This window comes from Echinops telfairi, unplaced genomic scaffold (genome assembly GCF_000313985.2).
Source record: "Echinops telfairi isolate 266 unplaced genomic scaffold, ASM31398v2 ScPeMD7_7412;HRSCAF=8450, whole genome shotgun sequence".
NCBI classification, from domain to species: domain Eukaryota; kingdom Metazoa; phylum Chordata; class Mammalia; order Afrosoricida; family Tenrecidae; genus Echinops; species Echinops telfairi.
In genome coordinates this window covers 15,502,974-15,510,922 of record NW_022111312.1, presented here as the reverse complement: position 1 = coordinate 15,510,922, position 7,949 = coordinate 15,502,974, and the positions used below count along the sequence as shown (strand labels likewise).

Below are 7,949 nucleotides of genomic sequence, written 5' to 3'. Positions count from 1 at the left end.
GGCACAGGGCATGGAGCTCAGTCTACTCTGGCACAGGGCAGGGTGGTGCTGGCTCCGTTCCCAGGATGATCAGATATCATTTTTACATGACTGACCCCTAATCAGGAGGCAGAAGCATGTGTGCTGATAAGGATGTGTCCTCCCTCCCCTTAGCTTGGCATACCCAAGCCTCATCGGTGAGCATGCCGAGACTGACTGCTTGGTGATCTGATCAATGTGCTTATGAAAATGCCCTACAATCTGCGATCAACCACATAGAAAGAAATCGTCCTCTCCGACGGAGGGTTGATAAAACCAGGGTCCCGTGGGGCCATATTTCAGGCTGACAGCAGCGACCTCGGGCTGTTGCCACAGAGCACATCCAGGAGAGGCTGAGGACCAGCACTCCCGGGAGGCCCACTGAGCAGTGAGAGCTGGCTCTCAGACATGCGCTTGGCTCGGGCAGCTTTTTGGCTTGCAAGGGATGGTGCCAGCGCAGGCTTGCTGAGGCAAATGGGGGCTTATGGGGAAAGCACAGGCGTCTATGATGCATCTTAACAGGAAAGGGCAATTGGAACTGGCAGGAGGCTGGAATAAGGACAAGGACCAGAGCAGAGCAAGGCAGCGCCTCTCCTGGCTCACACTCCTCTCTGCCCCTCTGCCCACAACACAGGCTTTCTTGGTCCCCTCACATGGCCCAATCAGGGCCAACCTGACCCTGACTCTGGCCCTGGGCTCCTGTACTTTCCCCTTCAGCTGTCCACTTGAGGCTGGACAGAAACCCTCAAGAGATTCTCAGAGAACAGCTCCGATGAGGTCAGCTGCGGCTGACATGTCCACTCTGATGTCCTCAGCTTCACATGGTCCATGGGTAGTGCGAGCAGGTCAGCACATGGCTAGCTGCTAACCACAAGGTTAGTGGTTCAAACCCATCAAAGCCCTGACCACCTGCTTCTAAAAGGCCACCACCGTGGACACTGTGTGGAGGGCAGTCCTACTGTACACACCAGTCTGTGTGACTTGGAATCAAATCCCAGGCGAATGAGTCTATTCCACTGAGGGAACCTTGGGCCAGTGTCCTCCGACACACTGCCCACGGAGCCAGGCATGCGGCAGCAGTCTCGGGTGAGCCTCGCCAGGTAAGAGAGGTAAAACAGAACAGTGAAATACAACAAAGTACGAATGAGCATGTGATGCAGGTGCTCTATTGGCATGCTGGTTAAGCCCTCAGGGACTAGCCCAGAGATTGGTGGTTCGAGCCCACTCAGCAGCCCAGAGACAAAGCCCTGGCAATCTGCTCTTGTAAAGCCCCAGGCAAGAAAAGCCTAAGGGCCCGTTGTCTGGGACTATGAGTCCGAATCCTCAAGAAGGTGCCTAACAGTGACAGGGACCCATACCCTGTCCCCAGTGTCTAACCACGCAGGGTCTGTGAGAAACACCCAGTGCTATACAAGGTTAGCTGCCCCTGAAAGCAGCTCATGGGACTCAAGTGACTTGAAGACCCAACCAAGAATTCTACCAGGCAGAGGCTCCCCTCGCCCCTGGAGACGGTTCCCCGTACACTGGGGAAGGGCTGGTGAGCGACTCTTAGAAATGTTTGCTCTTATTCTCAATGATGGTGTGGCAGTTACATAATCTCTGTCAACCTGAGGGAGGGGTGGAATCTAATAATCAGGTCACAGCTTGATGACATCATTTGGAGGCACAACGGTTTCACTGGAGGCCAGACATACTCTCCTTGGGAGACAATCCTGCTGACAAGCCACATGGAGCTACAGATGGAGCCAGAGCCCTGGAGCTGGACGAGCCACATGGAGACCCATGCCAGTGCTAAGATGCTTCCACCACCACTGGATCCACAAGACTTTCCACCACTGGCCTGTGATCTTCCTGCATTCAGCATCATTGCATGTGCTGTGTGAGTCTGAAGAATCATTTATAGACTGGTATGGGTCATATGGTCTAGTAGCGAACTCATGGACTTGAACTGGATTGGGCTGGGATGTTTTCTCAATATACAATTGCTCTTTGATATAAAACTCTCTCTCACTCACATATGCGTCTCCCTGGATTTGTTTCTCTAGTCAACCTGGATTAACACAGAAGGAGCCACATTTAGAGGAAGACAACGTGCCTCTTGCTGCTCGCAGGGTTTATCAATTCAGCTCCAACGGGCAGTGAGCGTGTGTATAACAGAACACAATGCTGCCTGTTCTTGGGCCACCCTCCCCGGCATTCCTGTGCTGGAGCCAGAGGGTCACAAAGCATGTGTTACGTCCTGCAGAGCTAGCTCTTTGCCGTCACTCTGGAAGTCAAGATGCTCAATTCATATCTAATGACGAAATATTTTTAAAGGAATTATGCCCCACTCTTTTAACTCAACTCCAATCTAAGAAGAGTCCCAGCGAGGGATGTCGCAGTTTCAGTCTGAGCACCTACGATATGCAGATAAGCACCGGATTTGTACTGCGGAGGCAGAGTGGGGCAGACGTTCCTTGTGCAAGAGCTCTCCCACAGAAGGAAGGAGGAAAACATTCCCATCACTTACACTAGCGCACAGCCTCCCACAGGGTCACATGGGATCAAGTCGAGAGAGGAAATATAATGGGGAAAATAGAGAAAGAAAAAGCTCTGATTCATATTTGTAAAGGCCTTATCTGTTTGTTTATTTCATTCTCCCCCCAAAGAAAAATGTATACAGTATGCCCTAGGCTCGGCTCTCAAAATAGGATCGTGGGACTTGTGGCGAGAACCTCACTGATGGCCTGTTAGGTGATGACGGATGGTGACCCACACTGTGGTAAAAGACGTCCCCGGAATGGTGCGGGGCTGAATTCCACACTGAGCAGGGGTTCCCTGGGCCATATCCACGCACGGCCCTCTGCCCTGTTGAAGCACCAGGAACAACACGAAAAATCGCCTGAATGACAACAAACAAACCCGCAGGCCCTCTCTTCGTGACAGTAAAATAGACAAAGACCAGAAGGAAGTGTGGAAGTATAAAAAAGATGGAAGTATAAAAAAGGCTGTCTGGCTGCATAGACACTGCTGGCACCCTTTAGACTGTGGCCCATAATCACCTTTCAAGCCTGGGACTGACCACACACCCATGGCTCTACTCTTAGCCAAGCAATAAGCCTATAAGGTGAAGGGCTTTCAGCCAAGCCAAAGATCTATGAGGTGAACAACACGAGGGAGGTGCTCCTTAGAACAAGCAACCCTGTTGTCCTGAGCACCTTATGACGTTCCCAAAGACAGCGCGTAGGAACCTGGGGCAGTGACCTTTCTGTCTCTGGGCTTGGCACAGCGACCAGGCCAGGTCCTTTCATGAGCATAACATACTCTATGAGCCAAACAAACGGCTTTTAACCAACTGATTCCAATGGGCATTCACACATACCAATAGCGAGTCATGAAAAACGGGCAAGACTGACCAGCAAGAGCAAGAGCGAGCCAGCAAGTTCCACTCCGTTGCAGTGGTCCAGAAGCTCTCCCCCTCTGGACGCTGAGCTGAAATGTTCTACAACTTCTGTTGGGGTAGCCGTAGGTGTGGGAGTGGGGGTTCAGTCCAAAAGGGGTGCAGCCTCAAGCGTTCAGTCCGATAGCCTTGGATTCTGTCCAGTTTCAGTTTCCTTCCAGTCAGCCATGTGGCTGTCCAGGGTGACTCCATTTTGTAAGCCCTCTTCCCCTGCACCCTCAGGGGAGCAGCACGTTCCCAAGAACAAAGTTCAAAGGGCAGGAAAAGCGCAGGAAAGAAAAATGAATGAGAACGCGAAACGCTGGGAGGAAGAGGAAAGAGCTATCACATGGTGGGGTTGCAATCAATGTCATGAATCCCTAATGCGGACGAACCGACTGAATGGAAAATGGGCATACTCTATAAACCAACACCTAAATCACACCTGCATTTGAACTTTGTTTTTAAGAATATATATGAACATAAAATACTTAATTATGTGATCAGGAAGAGAGTTCATTTTCTGTTTCACTCACGAGCAGCATTTTGGACAATGCAGACTTTCCAGACCAATAGTCAGTCAGCTGGCCTCCATTCAAAAGCTACAGCCCTGTCTGTCTCTGACCGCAAACACCTCACGAAAGCCTGTGAACGCGTTCTTCCTGATACCTGGCAGTGGGGGCGGGGAGGGCGTGTTGACAACCGGGTTTGTGTGTATGGGGCAGGTGTTGAGTGGTCTGGACTCTGAAGGCTCTTCACAGACAACTGATCCGGGTTCTGCAGGCTGCATCGAGCCATGCGCCGTGTTTCTGGGTGCCCAGGCTCACGGGCCCGCGTGTTTACAGATGCCAGGCTTGAGATGACCGACTCCCATTTGCTTTTAATTTCCTCACGCAATGTTTCAAGTCAAGTTGCAAGACATTATGAATGGCTTTGTATTAAATTATGTAGAGGTGCCGCGTTGGCACTGGATGCTCAAGTTTGACGAGGTTATTAAAATGACGACAATATAAATTACCAGAGCAGCAAACACATAAATCCACAGACCGGTTGGTTCTTCCTCTGGGTGTTGACGTCTTTTACAACTCTTGGAAGCTCGGGCACAGCGCAAATCAAACATTTAGCTGCTGAGCGACTCGGGCTCCTGACATCCATCAACCAGGCTGGTGCTGACTCACTGAGCATGGCTGGGGGTGAACAGCACAGGCTGTCTCCCCGAGACTGGCCAGCGGTGCGTGCACACCAGAGCTACGGCAGATCCGCACCCTTCTACGTCAGCCACAAACAGGCGACACCAAAGAACTGGTCTCTGTCCAGGCAAGGAAAGTCCCCACCATCAGTGACCAGGTGCTCTCGGCCTTCATTTGTGTATCTCGTTAAGTCTGGTCCATGGCAGCCTTGCCTCCTGCAGTGAATCCGTGTCAGAGCGCAGGGGGGTTTGCCAGCACTGCAAACCAAATGTCCGATGAAAGACATACGAGGAGAAGATTCGAAGCGGCAGAAGATGCTTCATCTCGCCCCATCTGACAGGCAGATAAATCTCCCACTGCTTCCCTCATCCCAAACCCGGAGCTGAAAGCACGAGTGGCACCCATGTTCTAAAACATTGCTTTATGACCGTGGCAGCATCCAGGGGACCAAGGGTATTTCTGGACGGGTCGCCTGGGCCAACCACCCCTTGGGACCACAGAACCCATGGGGCGTTCTTGGCATGGGGGCAATGGGAAAGCTTTACCTGGAGTACATCCCGAATTCAGGCATCTCTGTACGTGATTGGGGACCAGGTTGAGTTATAAATTATTCACCTGCCCCCCCCACCCCCACCCCTGGGTTTTCTCAGCATCAACCCTGCAAATCTTATGCCAAAGGACAAGAGGGGCAAGTGGAAGCTCAAAATGTCAGACCCTCCTGGCCCTGAAGCACAGTGACTCTCTTGAGTATCCTAGGCAGCGTTTTGAATGAATGACTAAGTAATAGAAGGCCAAATGCATTCCACTCGAGTCCGGAAGAGAAATGCCCTTCAAGGCATGTTAGGTAAAAGGGCCCGTCCGTCTGTCCGTCAGGTGTTTTGGAGCTGCTGCTACGTCAGAGGAGGATACAGAAGTGATCGGATGTCAGCTGCCACCCACCCTGCACTTCTTGCAGGAACACCAACAGCCAGGTGGGGGGGCTGGGGAGCCATCAGAGGGATGTTATTCTGGGAACTCAAGCTTGGTCAGGATGGTGAGACAAAAAGAAACGCTTCTATTTTCCCCCTTTATGGGTCACGTCAGCACCTATTCCTGCAAGGAGACCCCAAGGAGCAGTCACAAAACAAGCAATTTCTCAAGGGCAGAGCATTTTCCTCCCTGTGCAGGGCATGCTCCACAACAGGTGCAAAGGGGGAAACAGGTAGGAAAAGAGTAACTCTGTGTTGGCATTGACAGGGCTCTTTGGGGCATCTGAGCTGTGAGGCCGATACAGCGAGCATCTCCAAGAATTGAGAGCCTAGAGAAGCAGTGGAGGGCACAGGACCATGGGGCGGGCTCTCCCAGGAGGGCAAGGGAGGGGCAGTGGGCATGGGCTTCAAAATCAACAGATGCGTTTTGTTCCCTACTCCATCACAACCTCCTGTTGGGATTCCTTTCAGGATGATCCTCCTCAGTGGCACCCGGGCACCTGTGCTGTCCTTCCGGTCTCGTGATTGTAGAGGCTGGAGTTTGCCGGTCTGTCAGCCCTGCTTGCCAACCTTGACTTCCTTCACTCTTCTTTGCCAGGGAAAGGGAGGGGCTGATGCTGCACCTCTGATGCTGCTACAAGCTTTGATGACCACAGCCCTGCCTCACTCGAGTGGAAGGTGGAATGTTGTTCCCTCCAGACTCTGTTATGCCAATTAACCTTGGTGTGCCCCGCACTGCGATCCTGAGTTCCGAAGCCTAGTGATTCATTCCCTCAAGGTGTTTGGTAATTAAAAAGGCTCACGGAGCTGATGGAAATTGGTGGAAAGCCAGCTGCCTATGGCTCTCAGGCGGTCTAGAAGCCTGGAACTAAATTCATCCCCAGGCTCAAGGTTAAGCCACGTGGCACACGGGTCTATAAAGTAAGCAGTCACACCAGAGAGGTACACACCTTTCGACAAACAGTCCGAGGAGGTCACAGGGAAGCATCTGCCCCGGGAGAGAGCTCAGGAACCAGGAGAGAAGAGGAAAGAAAGATGAATGGCAACGGGAAACACCGGGCGGAAGTGGGAGGAGTGGTGTTACATTTTGGCACCAAAGTCAATGAGAGAAGCCAAGAGGGGGTGTAAGTTAGTCGCTGAATGGCGAGACCCATTTGCTCTGTCAACTTAGATCCAAATCGCCGTGTTCTGGCTCAGTGCATCTGAGGTGAAAGGGCAAATTCTAACTGGGGGTTGAATCAGAAGGAGCTGATTTCAGGCCCTGACCTCAGCCCCTTTGTTCTACACAGCTTCTGCCAGGGGATCCTGGTGGACACCTTGCCTGGGAGAGCAAGGCTTTCCTCATCGCTCTGTTTGCCCTTTCCCTCCCCTGGCCGCATTGCTTGAATGGACACACTTAGACAATCTGCTGGTCAAGGAAGCAGACAGCAGAGTCTTCCCTCAGGCAAGGCAGTCTGCAGAGTCTGCGTGCAGGCAGCAGACAGCAGGGTGGGTCAACAACAGTCAGCAGCTTGGAAGCTTAGCAAGAAAGGCCAACGGGGTCTGGAACTCCAGCACAGGGACAGGATCTACCAGCCTCAAATTCAAGTGATGGACGCACCAGCAGAATGACAAAGCAGGTCTCAAAGGAGCCTCAAGCTCCAGCGACATGACCCATGGGTTGGCTTGGCTCATAGGTAGTGCAGCACACTAGCTCAAGTAGAAGCATGCTGGTACAATCACCAGGGAGGAAGAGGAAGATGGGATGCTAGCAGTCTTTATTTGTCTCAGTCACCCTGCAATCAAGCTTCAACCTGATTAAATTTCTCTCCCATATGTCTATTGGCCTAGTTGGCACAGTAAATCTAACTATCACACTGGGAGGACAAAGAATGATGTCTCAGAAAACTTGCGGCCAAAACATGCCTTAGAAATGAGGCTGTCACGTGAGCCTTCAGCTGGCTCATGTTACACGCAGCAGGGAGACAGGCATGGTCTGAGTGCCAGAATAGGTCATCATGGTTGGTCAAACAGAAGGTCATGGCAAGTGAAGGAAAGCTTCAGTAAGACGGACTGACATAACAGCCATGGCGTGGGACTCAAACACATGAATGAGCAAGATCACGCACAGCACCGGAGTGGACAACATTGTGCATGCTGAGTGGAAGGTCTCTTCCATGAGCCAGGGAATAGCATCAAATCCAGAAGCTATAAATGGTGTGTTGTGATTCCACAATTCATTTTAAAGGAGTTTTAATCATGGGTGGGGAGTAGGGTGAGTTAGTTTATCGTGCCAACCTGGCCGATAAACACATGTGGGATTAATTGAAGAGCGGAGAGATAAATGGCTCGGTGAGCCTCGCCTTTCGAGTTCTC

The 7,949-nt window shown here is 51.7% G+C and overlaps 1 pseudogene; it reads right to left on the bottom strand.

Annotated features, from left to right (window-relative positions):
* Positions 1-7,949, bottom strand: part of LOC101645753 — an 87,959-nt pseudogene that overhangs the window by 8,027 nt on the left and 71,983 nt on the right.